The sequence below is a fragment of the Choloepus didactylus genome, chromosome 9 (assembly GCF_015220235.1).
Source record: "Choloepus didactylus isolate mChoDid1 chromosome 9, mChoDid1.pri, whole genome shotgun sequence".
NCBI lineage: Eukaryota > Metazoa > Chordata > Mammalia > Pilosa > Megalonychidae > Choloepus > Choloepus didactylus.
This window is the reverse complement of record NC_051315.1, coordinates 125,041,931-125,061,457: the sequence shown is the minus strand read 5'-3', so window position 1 is coordinate 125,061,457 and position 19,527 is coordinate 125,041,931. Positions and strand designations below refer to the sequence as shown.

Here is a 19,527-nt window from a genome sequence, read left to right as displayed (position 1 = left end):
CCTAACTACCCTGCAGTGGTTCCAAGAGAGGGTATTTTACCATGGAAATAGCTGCAAATTCTGATGAATCAGGCTGTGGTTAGAGTTGATTAGGCACTAATAGTCAAAAGTGGCATTTGGTCCAAAATGGAAGGAATGATGAAGAGTGGGGAAAGGCCACCAAACTTGAGAAAGATTAATCTTGAAAAAATCATCTAGGTGAGAGAAGTGGTCTCATACCCTTTATAGTCCCCAAAACTACCATAATGCACAGTGCATAGAGGGTGCTCAAAAATTTGAATAAATCAATGAATCCTGTTTAGGACAGAAAACCAGGTAGCAAAAAATAAATACTAGTGGAAACTATGAGTAGCAGGGCCAGGACTAGGTGAGGCAAGCTGGGCTCCTAGGGTACAAAATTTGAAAAAGTGAAGTTATGTAAGTGCCAACCCTGCACTTGCAGACCCGAGAGAGAGTACCACCTCAAATTTCTGCATCGTAGGCACCTTGCTTGCCTTATCCTAGTCCCAGCCCTGACAAGTAACAAGAGCAGATAAAATTTATAAACGTAGGTAGTGAAGGAAACTCAAGGAGATAAAGTAAACAAAGGGAGGAAAGGCTGGGCCTATTTAGGATCTAAGAATGGGCCAATGGAATGCAAGAGATGAAAAAAACAAGTGAAAGAGGATGTAATTGATGGAATAAATCTACAGAAAAAAAGAGGATGGGATTAAAATAAATCTCACTGAAATTAGAGAAATGAACAATTCACAACACAAATCAGTAAGAAACACTGATTAGTCAATAAGTGGTAGTAAGACATCAGCTGATCATTTACCCTTCCCAAAAAAGCCAATAGATCCCAACTTCAAAACATATTCTAAAATAAATTAAATTTGAATAAAATGGAAATGTTTAAAAATGTGTATGTGAGAGGCAGAGAGAGAGAGAAGACAGGGGAAAGGGCTTCCAGAAGGGTTGAGTAAATATTATCCCCAAAAGGAACAATAAAATTAACCAAAATATCAAAAATATTTACTTAGAACTCTGAAAATTGACCAGAGATATACTGAATCTCAGTCAGAACAGTGCAAATCTGATGTTTTGGCCTGCAGCTCCTACCATCCAGCACCCATTCCCAGTTCCACAGCACAGAAGTCCTACTACGGCAGGGAAAATCACAAAAGCTGGCAGTTCTACTGCCAGAGGTAGCTAAATTTACTCAGAGTAGAGCAAGGAGGATTCCATGCCCAAGGGTATTGCTGAAAATAACAGCGATTCAGGGACAAAAAAAAATCAAGTAAGACCAATATCTCAGCTAGACTGAGTTTACAACACTGGTTAGGGCAAGCAACAGATCTAAGACTAGACAGAAATTTAACAGGGACAACCAGGAAATGAGAGTCAAAGTGGGCCTTGATAAGATTCTACTATTCCCTGCTGATCAGAGTGTGTGTGGGCACGTGCAAGACTGCAAACATGCAGGACAGAAATGAAAAACCCTAATTAACTACTCGCCACAAACTGAAGGATAGGTCTTGCAAATACAGAAAGGAAAGGCCAGGGCAGACTTGTAAACTGCCTGAACATAGAATGAATCCCCCAAGCCTCCTCACACAGAACCACTGACAAACGGTAGGGGCCTTGTTGTCTCAAGGAGTTTAAACACAACCTCTGACCAATCATAGGTTGACCACTAAGATGTGCTGACCCAGGAGCAACTTATTGAAAATCAGGCTTAAGAGTAAAAACAAGAGGCGGGGCAAGATGGCAGACTGGTGAGCTGTATGTTTTAGTTACTCCTCCAGGAAAGTAGGTAAAAAGCCAGGAACTGCGTGGACTGGACACCACAGAGCAATCTGTCTTTGGGCATACTTCATACAACACTCATGAAAACGTGGAACTGCTGAGATCAGCGAAATCTGTAAGTTTTTGCGGCCAGGGGACCCACGCCCCTCCCTGCCAGGCTCAGTCCCGGGGGAGGAGGGGCTGTCAGCTCCGGGAAGGAGAAGGGAGAATTGCAGTGGCTGCTCTTATCGGAAACTCATTCTACTGATTCAAACTCCAACCATAGATAGACTGAGACCAGACACCAGAGACTCTGAGAGCAGTCAGCCCAGCAGAGAGGAGACAGGCATAGAAAAAAAACAACACGAAAAACTCCAAAATAAAAGCAGAGGATTTTTGGAGTTCTGGTGAACACAGAAAGGGGAAGGGCGGAGCTCAGGCCTTGAGGCACATATGCAAATCCCGAAGCAAAGCTGATCTCTCTGCCCTGTGGACCTTTCCTTAATGGCCCTGGTTGCTTTGTCTATTAGCATTTCAATAACCCATTAGATCTCTGAGGAGGGCCGCTTTTTTTTTGTTTTTTTTTGTTTTGTTTTTTTTTTTTTAAATCCTTTTTGCTTTTTCTAAAACAATTACTCTAAGAAGCTTAATACAGAAAGCTTCAAAGAATTGCAATTTGGGCACGTCAAGTCAAGAGCAGAACTAAGAGAGCTCTGAGACAAAAGGCAATAATCCAGTGGCTGAGAAAATTCACTAAAAAACACAACTTCCCAAGAAAAGGAGGGTGTCCGCTCACAGCCACCATCCTGGTGGACAGGAAACACTCCTGCCCATCGCCAGCCCCATAGCCCAGAGCTGCCCCAGACAACCCAGTGTGACGGAAGTGCTTCAAATAACAGGCACACACCACAAAACTGGGCGTGGACATTAGCCTTCCCTGCAACCTCAGCTGAATGTCCCAGAGCTGGGAAGGTGGAGCAGTGTGAATTAACAGAGCCCCATTCAGCCATCATTTGAGCAGACTGGGAGCCTCCCTACACAGCCTAGCAGCCCAGAACTGCCCTGGGGGGACGGCACTCACCTGTGACATAGCACAGTCACCCCTCAACCGAGGACCCGGGGTGCACAGCCTGGAAGAGGGGCCCACTTGCAAGTCTCAGGAGCCATACGCCAATACCAAAGACTTGTGGGTCAGTGGCAGAGACAAACTGTGACAGGACTGAACTGAAGGATTAGACTATTGCAGCAGCTTTAAAACTCTAGGATCACCAGGGAGATTTGATTGTTAGGGCCACCCCCCCTCCCCGACTGCCCAGAAACATGCCCCACATACAGGGCAGGCAACACCAACTACACACGCAAGCTTGGTACACCAATTGGGCCCCACAAGACTCACTCCCCCACTCACCAAAAAGGCTAAGCAGGGGAGATCTGGCTTGTGGAGAACAGGTGGCTCGTGGACGCCACCTGCTGGTTAGTTAGAGAAAGTGTACTCCACGAAGCTGTAGATCTGATAAATTAGAGATAAGGACTTCAACTGGTCTACAAACCCTAAAAGAACCCTATCAAGTTCAGCAAATGCCACGAGGCCAAAAACAACAGAAAATTATAAAGCATATGAAAAAACCAGACAATATGGATAACCCAAGCCCAAGCACCCAAATCAAAATACCAGAAGAGACACAGCACCTAGAGCAGCTACTCAAAGAACTAAAGATGAACAATGAGACCATAGTACGGGATATGAAGGAAAACAAGAAGACCCTAGAAGAGCATAAAGAAGACATTGCAAGACTAAATAAAAAAATGGATGATCTTATGGAAATTAAAGAAACTGTTGACCAAATTAAAAAGATTCTGGACACTCATAGTACAAGACTAGAGGAAGCTGAACAACGAATCAGTGACCTGGAAGATGACAGAATGGAAAATGAAAGCATAAAAGAAAGAATGGGGAAAAAAATTGAAAAACTCGAAATGGACCTCAGGGATATGATAGATAATATGAAACGTCCGAATATAAGACTCATTGGTGTCCCAGAAGGGGAAGAAAAGGGTAAAGGTCTAGGAAGAGTATTCAAAGAAATTGTTGGGGAAAACTTCCCAAATCTTCTAAACAACATAAATACACAAATCATAAATGCTCAGCGAACTCCAAATAGAATAAATCCAAAAAAAACCCACTCTGAGACATATACTGATCACACTGTCAAACATAGAAGAGAAGGAGCAAGTTCTGAAAGCAGCAAGAGAAAAGCAAATCACCACATACAAAGGAAACAGCATAAGACTAAGTAGTGACTACTCAGCAGCCACCATGGAGTCAAGAAGGCAGTGGCACGATATATTTAAAATTCTGAGTGAGAGGAATTTCCAGCCAAGAATACTTTATCCAGCAAAGCTCTCCTTCAAATTTGAGGGAGAGCTTAAATTTTTCACAGACAAACAAATGCTGAGAGAATTTGCTAACAAGAGACCTGCCCTACTGGAGATACTAAAGGGAGCCCTACAGAGAGAGAAACAAAGACAGGACAGGGAGACTTGGAGAAAGGTTCAGTACTAAAGAGATTCGGTATGGGTACAATAAAGGATATTAATAGAGAGAGGGAAAAATATGGCAAACATAATCCAAAGGATAAGATGGCCGATTAAAGAAATGCCTTCACGGTTTTAACGTTGAATGTAAATGGATTAAACTCCCCAATTAAAAGATATAGATTCGCAGAATGGATCAAAAAAAATGAACCATCAATATGCTGCATACAAGAGACTCATCTTAGACACAGGGACACAAAGAAACTCAAAGTGAAAGGATGGAAAAAAATATTTCATGCAAGCTACAGCCAAAAGAAAGCAGGTGTAGCAATATTAATCTCAGATAAAATAGACTTCAAATGCAGGGATGTTTTGAGAGACAAAGAAGGCCACTACATACTAATAAAAGGGGCAATTCAGCAAGAAGAAATAACAATCGTAAATGTCTATGCACCCAATCAAGGTGCCACAAAATACATGAGAGAAACATTGGCAAAACTAAAGGAAGCAATTGATGTTTCCACAATAATTGTGGGAGACTTCAACACATCACTCTCTCCTATAGATAGATCAACCAGACAGAAGACCAATAAGGAAACTGAAAACCTAAACAATCTGATAAATGAATTAGATTTAACAGACATCTACAGGACATTACATCCCAAATCACCAGGATACACATACTTTTCTAGTGCTCACGGAACTTTCTCCAGAATAGATCATATGCTGGGACATAAAACAAGCCTCAGTAAATTTAAAAAGATTGAAATTATTCAAAGCACATTCTCTGTCCACAATGGAATACAATTAGAAGTCAATAACCATCAGAGACTTAGAAAATTCACAAATACCTGGAGGTTAAACAACACACTCCTAAACAATCAGTGGGTTAAAGAAGAAATAGCAAGAGAAATGGCTAAATATATAGAGACGAATGAAAATGAGAACACAACATACCAAAACCTATGGGATGCGGCAAAAGCAGTGCTAAGGGGGAAATTTATAGCACTAAACACATATATTAAAAAGGAAGAAAGAGCCAAAATCAAAGAACTAATGGATCAACTGAAGAAGCTAGAAAATGAACAGCAAACCAATCCTAAACCAAGTACAAGAAAAGAAATAACAAGGATTAAAGCAGAAATAAATGACATAGAGAACAAAAAAACAATAGAGAGGATAAATATCACCAAAAGTTGGTTCTTTGAGAAGATCAACAAGATTGACAAGCCCCTAGCTAGACTGACAAAATCAAAAAGAGAGAAGACCCATATAAACAAAATAATGAATGAAAAAGGTGACATAACTGCAGATCCTGAAGAAATTAAAAAAATTATAAGAGGATATTATGAACAACTGTATGGCAACAAACTGGATAATGTAGAAGAAATGGACAATTTCCTGGAAACATATGAACAACCTAGACTGACCAGAGAAGAAACAGAAGACCTCAACCAACCCATCACAAGCAAAGAGATCCAATCAGTCATCAAAAATCTTCCCACAAATAAATGCCCAGGGCCAGATGGCTTCACAGGGGAATTCTACCAAACTTTCCAGAAAGAACTGACACCAATCTTACTCAAACTCTTTCAAAACATTGAAAAAAATGGAACACTACCTAACTCATTTTATGAAGCTAACATCAATCTAATACCAAAACCAGGCAAAGATGCTACAAAAAAGGAAAACTACCGGCCAATCTCCCTAATGAATATAGATGCAAAAATCCTCAACAAAATACTTGCAAATCAAATCCAAAGACACATTAAAAAAATCATACACCATGACCAAGTGGGGTTCATTCCAGGCATGCAAGGATGGTTCAACATCAGAAAAACAATCAATGTATTACAACACATTAAAAACTCGAAAGGGAGAAATCAATTGATCATCTCAATAGATGCTGAAAAAGCATTTGACAAAATCCAACATCCCTTTTTGATAAAAACACTTCAAAAGGTAGGAATTGAAGGAAACTTCCTCAACATGATAAAGAGCATATATGAAAAACCCACAGCCAGCATAGTACTCAATGGGGAGAGACTGAAAGCCTTCCCTCTAAGATCATGAACAAGACAAGGATGCCCGCTGTCACCACTGTTATTCAACATTGTGCTGGAAGTGCTAGCCAGGGCAATCCGGCAAGACAAAGAAATAAAAGGCATCCAAATTGGAAAAGAAGAAGTAAAACTGTCATTGTTTGCAGATGATATGATCTTATATCTAGAAAACTCTGAGAAATCAACGATACACCTACTAGAGCTAATAAACAAATTTAGCAAAGTAGCGGGATACAAGATTAATGCACATAAGTCAGTAATGTTTCTATATGCTAGAAATGAACAAACTGAAGAGACACTCAAGAAAAAGATACCATTTTCAATAGCAACTAAAAAAATCAAGTACCTAGGAATAAACTTAACCAAAGATGTAAAAGACCTATACAAAGAAAACTACATAACTCTACTAAAAGAAATAGAAGGGGACCTTAAAAGATGGAAAAATATTCCATGTTCATAGATAGGAAGGCTAAATGTCATTAAGATGTCAATTCTACCCAAACTCATCTACAGATTCAATGCAATCCCAATCAAAATTCCAACAACCTACTTTGCAGACTTGGAAAAGCTAGTTATCAAATTTATTTGGAAAGGGAAGATGCCTCGAATTGCTAAAGACACTCTAAAAAAGAAAAACGAAGTGGGAGGACTTACACTCCCTGACTTTGAAGCTTATTATAAAGCCACAGTTGCCAAAACAGCATGGTACTGGCACAAAGATAGACATATAAATCAATGGAATCGAATTGAGAATTCAGAGATAGACCCTCAGATCTATGGCCGACTGATCTTTGATAAGGCCCCCAAAGTCACCGAACTGAGCCATAATGGTCTTTTCAACAAATGGGGCTGGGAGAGTTGGATATCCATATCCAAAAGAATGAAAGAGGACCCCTACCTCACCCCCTACACAAAAATTAACTCAAAATGGACCAAAGATCTCAATATAAAGAAAGTACCATAAAACTCCTAGAAGATAATGTAGGAAAACATCTTCAAGACCTTGTATTAGGAGGCCACTTCCTAGACTTCACACCCAAAGCACAAGCAACAAAAGAGAAAATAGATAAATGGGAACTCCTCAAGCTTAGAAGTTTCTGCACCTCAAAGGAATTTCTCAAAAAGGTAAAGAGGCAGCCAACTCAATGGGAAAAAATTTTTGGAAACCATGTATCTGACAAAAGACTGATATCTTGCATATACAAAGAAATCCTACAACTCAATGACAATAGTACAGACAGCCCAATTATAAAATGGGCAAAAGATATGAAAAGACAGTTCTCTGAAGAGGAAATACAAATGGCCAAGAAACACATGAAAAAATGTTCAGCTTCACTAGCTATTAGAGAGATGCAAATTAAGACCACAATGAGATACCATCTAACACCGGTTAGAATGGCTGCCATTAAACAAACAGGAAACTACAAATGCTGGAGGGGATGTGGAGAAATTGGAACTCTTATTCATTGTTGGTGGGACTGTATAATGGTTCAGCCACTCTGGAAGTCAGTCTGGCAGTTCCTTAGAAAACTAGATATAGAGCTACCATTCGATCCAGCGATTGCACTTCTCGGTATATACCCGGAAGATCGGAAAGCAGTGACACGAACAGATACCTGCACGCCAATGTTCATAGCAGCATTATTCACAATTGCCAAGAGATGGAAACAACCCAAATGTCCTTCAACAGATGAGTGGATAAATAAAATGTGGTATATACACACGATGGAATACTACGCGGCAGTAAGAAGGAACGATCTGGTGAAACATATGACAACATGGATGAACCTTGAAGACATAATGCTGAGCGAAATAAGCCAGGCACAAAAAGAGAAATATTATATGCTACCACTAATGTGAACTTTGAAAAATGTAAAACAAATGGTTTATAATGTAGAATGTAGGGGAACTAGCAGTAGAGAGCAATTAAGGAAGGGGGAACAATAATCCAAGAAGAACAGATAAGCTATTTAACGTTCTGGGGATGCCCAGAAATGACTATGGTCTGTTAATTTCTGATGGATGTAGTAGGAACAAGTTCACTGAAATGTTGCTATATTATGTAACTTTCTTGGGGTAAAGTAGGAACATGTTGGAAGTTAAGCAGTTATCTTAGGTTAGTTGTCTTTTTCTTACTCCCTTGTTATGGTCTCTTTGAAATGTTCTTTTATTGTATGTTTGTTTTCTTTTTAACTTTTTTTTTCATACAGTTGATTTAAAAAAGAAGGGAAAGTTAAAAAAAAAAAAAAGAAAAAAGAAAAAAGACAAACAAGGAAAAAAAAAAAAAAAAAGATGTAGTGCCCCCTTGAGGAGCCTGTGGAGAATGCAGGGGTATTCGCCTACCCCACCTCCATGGTTGCTAACATGACCACAGACATAGGGGACTGGTGGTTTGATGGGTTGAGCCCTCTACCATAAGTTTTACCCTTGGGAAGACGGTTGCTGCAAAGGAGAGGCTAGGCCTCCCTGTATTTGTGCCTAAGAGTCTCCTCCTGAATGCCTCTTTGTTGCTCAGATGTGGCCCTCTCTCTCTGGCTAAGCCAACTTGAAAGGTGAAATCACTGCCCTCCCCCCTACGTGGGATCAGACACCCAGGGGAGTGAATCTCCCTGGCAACGTGGAATATGACTCCCGGGGAGGAATGTAGACCCGGCATCGTGGGATGGAGAACATCTTCTTGACCAAAAGGGGGATGTGAAAGGAAATGAAATAAGCTTCAGTGGCAGAGAGATTCCAAAACGAGCCGAGAGATCACTCTGGTGGGCACTCTTACGCACACTTTAGACAACCTTTTTTAGGTTCTAAAGAATTGGGGTAGCTGGTGGTGGATACCTGAAACTATTAAACTACAACCCAGAACCCATGAATCTCGAAGACAGTTGTATAAAAATGTAGCTTATGAGGGGTGACAGTGGGATTGGGAATCCCATAAGGACCAAACTCCACTTTGTCTAGTTTATGGATGGATGTGTAGAAAAGTAGGGGAAGGAAACAGACAAAGGTACCCAGTGTTCTTTTTTACTTCAATTGCTCTTTTTTACTCTAATTATTATTCTTGTTATTTTTGTGTGTGTGCTAACGAAGGTGTCAGGGATTGATTTGGGTGATGAATGTACAACTATGTAATGGTACTGTAAACAATCGAAAGTACAATTTGTTTTGTATGACTGCGTGGTATGTGAATATATCTCAATAAAATGATGATAAAAAAATTAAAAATTAAAAATTAAAAAAAAAAAAAAAAGAGTAAAAACAAGAAAAAAAGAACTGAGCAGAGACATCAGCAGTCACAGGCTGCAGAGGAAACAGACCACAGATTTAGTCCAGGTGATTCACTAAACAAATAAAAACAACAAATACCACCAACCTGGGGGAAGGGGGGATAGTGAGAGAGGGGAGTCAGAACACAATAAATTATCAAAAACATCTAGTTTTCAACAGGAAAAAAGCATTATAAGATATACAAAGAAACAGAAAAATATGACCCATACACGGGGTGGGGGGTGGGAGAGCAGTTTCTATTCAAATCATTTCTGAAGGGGCCTCAATGTTGGACTTAGCCAACAAAGACTTCAAAGTAGGTATTAGAAATATGTTCAAAGAACTAAAAGAAACCATGCTTAAAGTAGTAAAGAAAAGTATAATGACAATGACTCATCAAAAAGAATATCAAAAGAGAGAACGTTAAAAAAAAAAACTGGAAATTCGGACTTACAAGATACAGTAACTGAAATGAAAAATTCACGAGAGTGGCTCAAAAGCAGATTTGAGCTGACAGAGGAATCAACAAAACTGAAGACAGATCAATAGAGATTATCCAGTCTGAAAAAAAATAAAGAAATGAAGAGAAATGAATAAAGCCTCAGAGACCAAAATAAAAAATTTTAACAGAATCCAACTCCATTTTTTGACCACTGACTTATCTTAAGCCTCACCTTTCTCCTTCCCCCTGTGATTCCACATCTGGACAGGCTGATAAGAAAATACACACATTCCCCCTTTATTGGTCCTGGCAGGAAATTCAAACTGGAAATTGAAGCTTGCACACAGGAACTTCTCCCCAGCCCTACCCCCTAGCCACTATAGAGGTCCAATTTATTCCATCTAACAGCTTGTGCCTGCCCTACTCTCTCCAGGAGTCACTCATATAAGTAACAAACTTTCTCTCAAATTCCCTTTGACTCAAACAGATATTTGTACACCAATGTTCACTGCAGCATTATTCACAATTGTCAAAAGATGGAAGCAACCCAAGTGACCATCAACCAATGAGTGGATAAATAATATTTGGTAAATATACGTAATGGAATATTATTCAGCCATAAAAAGAATAAGGTCTGATACATGTGACAAAACGAATGACCCTTGAAGGCATCATGTTGAATGAAATAAGCCAGACACAAAAGGATAAATATTGTATGATCTCACTGGAATGAAATAATTAGAATAACTAAATTCATAGAATCAGAATCTAGAATATAGGTTACCAGAGGATGGGATGGGGAGAGGGAATGAGGAGTTAATGCTTAAATTGTACAGAGTTTGTATTTGGGTTGATCAACAAGTTTTGATAATGAAATAGTGGTGATGGTAGCACACAATTGTGAATGTAATTAACAGCACTGAATTATATATTTGAATGTGGTTAAAGGGAAATTTTAGGTTGTATATATGTTACTAGAATAAAATTTAAAAAAAATAAGACTGCACAATACAGTGAATCCTACTGTAAACAATGAACTATAGTTAACAGTACTATTATAAAAATGTTCTTTGATGAATTTTAACAAATGTACCACACCAATGAATGCAAGGTGCTTATGATAGGGTAGTATAAGGGAACTCTGTATTTTATGCATGATATTTTTGTAAACCCACAACTTCTCTAATAAAAAAAAATTCTCTAGGTGTAGGGAGTGTCATCATCCTAGACATTGTACCTATTCATTTGGAGAGGGGTCCATTCCACCTATACATGGTGACCACAAAACAGGAATCACAGAGGGGACGTCTCTACCAATCATACAGAAAGTAAAAGGATTCAAGGGAAGATCATAAGCAACTTTATGCCAACTAATTAGGCAATTCAGATGAAATGGAAGTTCCTACAAAGGTGCAAATTACTGAAACTGGCTCAAGAAGAAACAGAAAATGAGAAGAGACATAAGACAAGTAAAAAAAATTGAATTGGTAATTTTAAAACTTCCTGTAAATAAAAGCCCAGGCCCAGATAGCATCACTGGTGAATTCTACCAAACATTTAAAGAAAAAAATAATACCAATTCTTTACAAACTCTTCCAGAAAATACAGGAAACATCCCCCAATGCATTCCATCAGGACAGTATTCCCCTCAATACTAAAGCCTGACAAAGACATTCCAAGAAAAAAAACTTTAACATGTAAGATAGTTCAAATTTTTTAAATTCTTCTTGGATTACTTTTGTTAATTTGTATTTTTCTAGGAATCTGTCCATTTCATCTATAGTTTCCTCTCTTTTTCTGTTGGGAAAATGTTGTTTAAAATATCATAATAATTTTCTTAATACCTATAGTATCACCATCCTTTCTATAATGATAGAAATCTTCTATATCTGTACAGTCCAGTATGCTAGCCACTAGCCACATGTGCCTTTTGAGCATTTGAAAGATTGTCTAGAACAACTGAGGAACTGAATTTTTAATGTATATTAATTTCAGCTAATTTAAATTAAAAATTAAATAGCCATATGTTTCTTAACTCTACATATTTTAAATCCAACAAGATAATATATACCCACATATATACCACTTTCTTAGCTTTTCTTTCTCTCCTACATCTCTGATATTCCATCTGGGATCAGTTTCCTCTGTCTGAAGAATAAACTTCCATACATCCTTTAGTGTGGATCAGCAGGTGATGATTTTCTCAGGTTTGGTTGGTCTGAAATGTTTGTATTTCATCTCTATTATTGTTGGATATTTTCTCTTGTAGAATTCTATGTTGGCAGTTATTTTCTTTCAGTACTTTGAAGATATCATTCTATTGTCTTCTGACTTCCATTGTTTCTGTTGAGAAGTCAGCTTGTTGCTTCTTTTAAAGTATACTGTTCCCTCCCCCCACCCCTAGGCCCAGTAGCTTTTGAAATTTTTCTCTTTGTCTTTGGCTTTCTGCAGGTTCACTATAATGTACCAAGGTATGGATTTTTTTTCTCTTGCTTGGTGTTAGAAAAGTTTCTTGAATCCACTGCTTGATAACTTTAATCAGTTTTGATAAGTTCTCAGTCAATCTCTTTCAATCACTCTGCCCCATTCTCTCCCAACCCTCTGTTTGGGACTCCAAAACACACTTCCAACTTTCTCAATATATCCTCTACGTCTCCCTCAATCTCTTCAGTATAGTCCAATCATTTTTTTCTGCATGATTCCAGTTCACTAATTTTCTCTTCAGCTCCATCTCATCATCTGTTAAACCCATCCATCCTAATTTGTTATTGTGTTTTCAAGTCTAGAATTTCTATTTAGTTCTTTTTAAAGTTTCCAGTTCCCTGCTCAAAATGCTGAATCTTGTCTTTTACCTCTTTGAACATGGTAAGCATAACTACATTAAAGTCTACTCCTGAAAACTCTAAAATCAGGAGCTCCTATGGTCCAACACTATCTTTTGTTCATATTGTATTCTCATGCTGTGCCTGATTTTTTTTATTATTATGGGCTGGATGTTACATTTGTAAAAATGTCCCTGTAAATTCAAATCCTAGTATAATTTTATCATCTTCCAAACAGGATTTATATTTGCTTCTGCCAAACACCTGAAACAACGGCAATTTGGAATCACCTCAATCTAACTGAAGGGCTTAAAATTATCTAAAGTTAAGTCATATAGACCCTGTGGGGCCCATCTACATTCAGTTAACCCTAACTCCTAGGTTGTGGCCTTTCAGGGTCCCAATCCAAAATAAGAGTGGCTCACTAAGCCACATAAACCCCCATACACACATTAGCAAAACTTGAATTCCAATCCCCTCCAACCCTAAGACTCTACCAAAAGCACTGCTGTTTCTCAGGTTCTAGCACACATACATTAGTATTTCAGTGGCCCCAAATACTAACCTTATCTCCCTGAGCCTCTATTCTCTCCTAGCTCTTTACTCTCATATTACCTCTCAAAATACTTTAAAGCAGATTCGGGGGAGGGCAGGCAGGGGGTGGCAAATTTTCTAGTTGTTGTCCAAAGGAAGCTTGGTTTCCAACAATATCCTATGTCATAACTGGAAGTCTCCAACTCACTCTTACTTCTCTCAATGCTTTAAATTTCCATCTCCCTCCCATATGGACTCAGTCTTCTCCCTGACAAAAATTCTCTATACCTTAACCTATCCTCTCCTGCTTTCATGTGTTAGTGAAAGAAATGTCCCTCTTATGTTTACAACCTAACCTCCTCAATATGTGTTCTTCATTCTATTTTTATCTATCTATTAGGACTTTGCCATATCATTTATTCTCTCCATACATGCTTCCTCAGTAGCACTCAGTCAAACTAAGAATCTAGCCATGCTCTCCTCCCCACTTCAAGCTGTCAGGTACTGTGACGGTTAGGTTCATGTGTCAACTTGGCCAGGTGATGATGCCCGGTTATCTCATCAAGCAAGCACTGGCCTAACCATTAATGTAAGGACATTTGTGACTGGTTAATAAACCAGAAGGCTGATTCATTAAATCATCAGTCAACTGACTGCATCTGTGGCTGATTACATCAACAAAGGGAGTGTCTTCCGCAATGAGAGAATTCAATCAGCTGGATTTAATCCAATCAGTTGAAGACTTTTAAGGGAGAAGAGAGAGAACCTTCACTTCTTCAGCCACCAGACTCTCCTGGGGAGTTCATCAAAGACCTTCATCAGAGTTTCAGCTCACTGCCTACCGTACAGAATTTGGACTCATGTATCCTGCCCATTAGGAATTTGGACTCGGGCCTCCTGCCCTACAGAATCTGAACTCATGCATCCCCACAGTTGCATGAGATACTTTTATAAAATCTCATATTCACAGATACATCCCATTGGTTCTGTTTCCCTAGAAACCCTAATACAGGTGCCATTCCATTTCTCTCATTCCCATCTCTGTCCGAATTTAAAACTGTGACCAAGACTCACAATCTCTACATGCCCCACAACATACTCTTCAATCCCCCTTGGAACATGGCTGTTGTCCTCACCTCTACATTGAAATAAGCTTTTAACAACCCTAAGGAGAAAGACCCTCATTACTAAAACAGTGGCATTGATCTCAGTTTCTTTGTTTTTTCCTGACCTCTCTAGAGCAGGACACCATTGATCAGCCCCTTGGCCTCCAAACACTACTCCTTTGGCCTCCAGGATACTGCAGTCTCCTGGTTCTTCCAAATCTCTCCATACTTCTCAGATTTCCTTGCTGACTCCTTTTTTTTTCACCTACCTCTTAAACTTTTACAACTTAGGCCTCATCTCACTTCTCTGTTAAAGACTTTTAAATCTACATCTCCAGCCCTTCACTCTGAAGCTCTTCTTTTACTTCCAACTTCCTGCTGAATAATGTTGGTGACTGCTCTGAATGCAACATGTTTGTAATTCAACTTATTACTCCTCTCAAACTATACTTTCTCCCTGTGTGCTGTATCCCAATTAATGACATCATTATCACCCCTAGGCAGCAAACAGTAGTCATCTAATCTCCTTCTCTCCATTAGTATTCTCACATCTAACTCTATCTATTCTACTTTCAAAATGTGTCCTATTAGATTCTCTCCTTTCCAACTTGATTAGCACTGTCTGAATTCAAATTGTTGCCAGTGTAGTCTAAAGATGGCAATGGTTTCTTAACAGATCTCTCAGCACTAATCTCTTTTCTTCAATCCAAGTCTCACTCCAAAAACACGATAGTGCTTTTTCAAAACCCTTCACAGTTCCTCATTGCAACTCTTTAATCTAATCTAACCTACTTTTCCAGTCTCATCTCTTACTAAAAAGGCATGCAAGTTTTCTCAATATCACCCCCAGTACATTCCTGATGAAAATGGTTAAGTTGGGGGAGCCAATGCTTAGCAATAAAGCCTGAAAAATGACTTAAACATAAACTGGGATAACAATTATAACTCTGGAGAAAAACATCAAAAATAACAATCTGAAGATTCTGAAGAGTAAATAAAATTAGGCAGGTTTGGGGGTAGGCAGAAATTTGGAGAAGTGACTGGCACTGGGATGAGTCACATTTTGTTTGTTTGTTGTTTTCTTGTGAGGAAGCAGTTTTGCCCCACAGGCAGACCACAATCACAGGAGTGCTACACTGCAGGTGGCTAAAACTTTAATAGAAATTCTACAGACTCTCAGTTTAGAAGAAAAGGAAAAGAGCCTCGGAAACCATGACTGGCTGCCAGGAGCAATTTAGGAAGGTAAAGTAGAAAAAGGTATCTCCTACTTCTTCTGAACATTGCACAAGTCTCAAGCTGAACCTTTAACTGTGCACATGTGCAGGACAGACGCAAAGCAGCATCACAAAAGCTTAAAAAAATTGAATTGATATTTGAAGCATCTCTTACAGAAGACAAGACTTACAGTCTGAACATAATAAGGTCTGAAGCTAACTGCCAGTCAAAACAAAAATACCTACATTCTTCAGCGGAATTTAACAGAACTCAGAATCTACAAAAGATAATCTAACTACCCAGAAAATGTAACCCATTCACTATAAAGGGAAAAGAAAATTAACAATGCCAATCTCAAAGTGATTCAGATGTAAGATATATTAGACAAAACTTAAAACCAGAGATGATGACTATGCTCATTTAGATGAAGGAAAAGACACTCAAAATGACTAAGGTAGAAAACTTCAAAAGAAATAAAATTTTACTTTTAAAAAATGGAAATTTTAAAACTGAAAAGTACAATACCTGAAATTTAAAATTCAGTTAATGGACTTAATAGCAAAATACAGATAAAAGAGTGAAGAGTCAGTGAGCTTAAGCTCTATCAACAGAAATTACCATTCTGAAAAACAGAGAAAAAAGATTGAAAAAAAAAAACAGAGGAACACAGTTCTATTGAGCTAAGGGACAATATCAAAAGTTAAACATATGAGTAACTGGAGTCCAAAAAGAAAAGAGAATGGGTCCAAAAAAAAAAGTGACTGATCAAACATTAGTGAGTGACATAAATATATAGATTCAAGGAGATCAGTCAACCACAAACGGAAAAATTCAAAGAACACCACATCTAGACTTATAATCAAACTGCTGAAAGCCAAAGATGAAGAGAAAATCCAAAGCAGCCCAAAGAAAATGATACACTACATAGAGGGTAACAACATTTTGAATGATAGCAGATTTCTTATCAGAAGCCACAGAAGCCAGAAGACACTGGAACAATGAGAAGGGAAGGGAAGGGAAGCGTAGGGGAAGGGGAAGGGGAAAGTGAAGGGGAAGGGAGGGGGAAGGGAAGGAAAAGGAAGGGGAAGGGAAGGGACAAGAACTGTCAACCCTGAATTGTATATCCAGCAAAAAAATTCCTAAAGGAATGAAGGAAAAAAAAAAAGACACTTTAAGATAAAGAAGAGCCAAAGAGAACTTTCACTAGCATAACTGACAGGAAACAACCAACGGAAGGTATTCAGTGCTGAAGGGAAATGATATCAAAGGGGAAACCTGATATTCAGGAATCTATGTAAAGCACTGGAAATATTTAGGGTATGTAAATTATACCTCAATATAAAGAAGTAAAAAATTTTAAGGAGAATTATTTCAAACCTAGAATCCTATATGCAGTGAAACTAACAATCAAGTATGGGGATATACTAAAGGCATTTTCAGAAGCAACAAGCCTAAAAAAACTTACATGTATTGTTTCCTTAAGAAGGTTACTAAAGGAATGTGCATCCAACAAAATGATAGAGTCAAATAAGAAAGAGGATGGCATGTGCGATGCTTAAACCTCCCATCTCTAATAAATTGAGCTGATCTTATAGAACAGAAATGTAAAAGGAAAAAATTCTAATTATTAGAATATAATCGCCAGATGGACTGATATACATAATGTATGAGCATGTAAAAGGCTGAATCTTGGTTGAGACTGAAAGAAAAACATAGCATAAAGTTTATTTTTTTAAAGGAAAAGCATGTTGTTTGAGATAATGACTATGACGTAAGTGTAAAGGTGATTAAAAAGTATAGTAAAGAAGTGGCAAAGAAGAAAAAAAGAAAAGAAGGAGGAGGAGGATGACATGGGATACAATAAGGAGAAGACAGTACAAAATAAGTGCAAGGGTAATTTCCAAATGGTGCAACAGACAGAGGGCAACCAGTCTAGACTAGAGCAGTGTGTCAAGAGATAGATAGCTATCACCAAGATCTCCACCACAAAAGTATATACTGTCTTTTTAATCCAAGGCAGAATGCCTGGGTGAGCCTGGCCCACCTCTTGTTCATGATTTATCTCAATCATAAGCTAATGAAATTCCTACTCTTCCCCCCACCACCACTTTAGTAACTTGCTGAGGACACTCATTTCACCACACAGAAATGTTCTGTTTGACCAACTCCTGAGCTTGTGAGTTAATTACGGGATAGATTACAGCATGCTACATTTTATGTAACAAAAGAGGGGAAATAAGAATTACAAACACACACACACACTCACTCACTCATTTATGAATAAAGACACAAAGAAACAGTAAATTAGAAACTAATGAGATTGGTTAAGTACAGGGGATAGGTGGGTACAGGGGTAAAAAGGAAACAGGTGAAAACTGGATAAAAAGACATATATGTGAGTAGCACTTCACCACATGCCTTCACGTGCCTTTTATATCTTCTGATTTTTGGAACCATGTCATGTTTCACATACTCAAAAAAAAAAAAAAAAAGCAATATAAAATAAGATAAACAGGGAATGGAGAAATAGCCTAAATTGCAATGCAAATAGAAACAAACAATCCTAAGTACATTTAAAATGAAAAACAGCATACTGAAGGGATGGGGGAAGAACTAACCCAAGTAACTTTTGGGCATAGTATTGAACCAAACTCTAAAGTTGAAGATAAAAAAAGAAGTATAAATAAAGATTAAATTCCAGCTAGTAGGTTTGTTTTTCACAGAAGCATGGGTTAGCAATTCTAAAACTACTTTCTGTATATTCTAGGATTGATCAAATAAGCAAATATAGGTAGATAATGGCAGCCAAATCTGTCAATGTTGGAGAAAGAGATACAAATGTAGAAAGTGTGAAGAGTACAATAAAAGCTATGGTATAAAATGAACTCAGTGATTTATAATATAGACAGATGGATATAGAACTATAAATGTGTCTGTTTACACACATACGCAAAGTTAATACAAGTATCCATGTATATATTCTTGTATTCCCTAGCTCCTTCTGCTGAGAGGGCCAAGAACCAATGAATGCAATGAGCATTCTAGGGCCCAGATCTCAGTTTCTATGTACCATTCTCCACTAAAAGGAATCAGGGAACCTTGGGAAAATGGTTGACTCTGAGACTGGGGTAGGGAAAGTACAATATGAGCCTTGTTAGATCGCAGAAGAAGAAACTAACATGTAGAAGGAGTTTCTAACCCAGGGGCCCAGCAGCTTATCTCAAGAAAACAGGTGCCCCATGAACTAAAGAATGAAGGCTGTTCAAAGCTGTTCAAGGCTGTTCCAGCCACAGTGGCGCCTCAAAGGCAGGTAAGGCAAGGTCAGATATGTCCATAAGATGAACAACCAAAAAGTCCTGCTCTCCCTAGTTAGATAACGCAGCTGCTTTCCTAAAAAGAATATTGTCTCAGAACTCCACCAACCAATCAGCCCAAAACTAGATAAGCACTCATCCAGTCGAGGCACAGAACACCACAGCAAACACCCTACTCAACGTGGGTTCCTTTTTTCGTTAAAAAATGCTGCTCTCAGATAGAAAGCGGGAGCCATTATCTTTCTTCTTTTCGCTGGCTCCCACCTGCTTTCTTCCTCTAATAAATCTCAAACTTTATACTTAAACTTCGACTCGCTGTGTTGTGTGGACCCTGAATGACTCTGACCTAACAAGCCCAAAGAGGGGGTTGGCAAATTATGGCCCACAGGCACCTGTTTTGTAAATAAAATTTTACTGGAACACAGCCACATTCACTCATTTAAAAACTGTCTATGGCTTCTTTCATGC

At 38.5% G+C, this 19,527-nt stretch overlaps 1 protein-coding gene across 6 annotated transcripts in view; it reads right to left on the bottom strand.

Annotated features, from left to right (window-relative positions):
* DIS3L2 (DIS3 like 3'-5' exoribonuclease 2) overlaps positions 1-19,527 on the bottom strand; it is a 483,331-nt gene that overhangs the window by 387,612 nt on the left and 76,192 nt on the right. The window contains exon 1 of one of the 6 annotated variants that reach the window (XM_037848476.1): positions 10,081-10,099. The exons of the other annotated variants lie outside the window; for them this stretch is intronic. The gene's annotated coding sequence lies outside the window, so the exon portion shown is untranslated. Of the gene's footprint in view, positions 1-10,080; positions 10,100-19,527 lie in introns of those variants that run through there. 6 annotated transcript variants of the gene reach the window in all.